At 48.9% G+C, this 1,226-nt stretch overlaps 1 pseudogene; it reads left to right on the top strand.

Annotated features, from left to right (window-relative positions):
- Positions 1-236: 236 nt before the first annotated feature.
- Positions 237-997, top strand: LOC148833689 (uncharacterized; annotated as a pseudogene).
- Positions 998-1,226: the final 229 nt, after the last annotated feature.

Raw genomic sequence — 1,226 nt, forward strand, 5'->3', positions numbered from 1 at the left:
TTGGATGGACCACCCGGTTTTGGATTTTGCCTTCTCTCGGATTCCCTATTGGACTCAGTTTTGGACAGTTTGCCTCGGCCACACCTCCCCCGAACACCAGCGCACCATGGACACGCACCTTGTTTTCATTCCCGACTCCTGCATGCCTTTTTCCCCGTGTTTTCCTCACTCTACCCCGGATTGTGTCGTCTGCATAGGGTCCGGAAAGAACCCTTTCGTGACAAGAGGACAATGGAATGTTTCACAACATAGACCATATATCCAGATCCACCATGGATCACGTGCTGAGAAGGCACAGGATGTCTATGAAGCAAATATGTCGTGTGCCATTCGAGAGAAACAGTGATCGTGTGAAAGAGATGCGCTACTTATATGTGCAGGTAAGCTATGAATCTCCATACAGCAGTACAGTAGTGTGCTCTTGACTGGGACAAAGGGGGTAGGGGAGTAGAGTTACAGTATACAGTACTGTAAGAGAAATGCAAAATATCCTCATCACTGTACCTATATGATTATGTCTTTATTCAGAGAATCTTGGAGCTTGAAGCACATGCTGCCCCGAATAAGTTCATCCATGTTGATGAGGCAGGGATCAGTCTGTCTACAGGCGACGATGGGGAAGAAGCATCACAGGACAGAGAGCAATGGTGGAGATCCCAGGCCAATGGGGTGGGAACATCACCCTTTCTGCTGCAATCAGTCACCAAGGGGGCGTCCATCAACCTGCAACTCCTGGGCCTCACAACTCAACACATCTGCTGGCATTCCCTGATGCGCTGCATGATGGATTGTTCCAACTCGGGGTCCCAGACAACACTTACTGTACATGTGTTTTGCCATTCGGGACAATGTAAGCTTCCACCGTGCAGTGGTCATCAGGGAATGGTTCACCCACCACCCTGAAATCCAGGTTGTCTTGCTTCCACCATATTCTCCAGTCCTCCATCCCATTGAGGATTTTTCTTCTGCAGTGGCGATGGAAGGTTTACGACCGTAAGCCTTATGAGCCAGTGAGTCTAGTCCAGCCAATGGAAGAGCCCTGTGATGATGTTCACGCCGATGCTTGCCAAGCATGGATTCGTCATGCTAGGAGACTTTTTACCCGCTGCTTGACCAGGGAAAACATCAACTGTGATGTAGGTGAAAACCTGTGGCCAAATCCACAAGACAGACAGAACAGTTTCTGCAGGCAGCATTTTTTGTTTTGCTTTCATACAGTAGTTGTG

The sequence above is a fragment of the Atractosteus spatula genome, chromosome 5 (assembly GCF_055471065.1).
Source record: "Atractosteus spatula isolate fAtrSpa1 chromosome 5, fAtrSpa1.hap1, whole genome shotgun sequence".
In the NCBI taxonomy this organism is placed as follows: Eukaryota; Metazoa; Chordata; class Actinopteri; order Semionotiformes; family Lepisosteidae; genus Atractosteus; species Atractosteus spatula.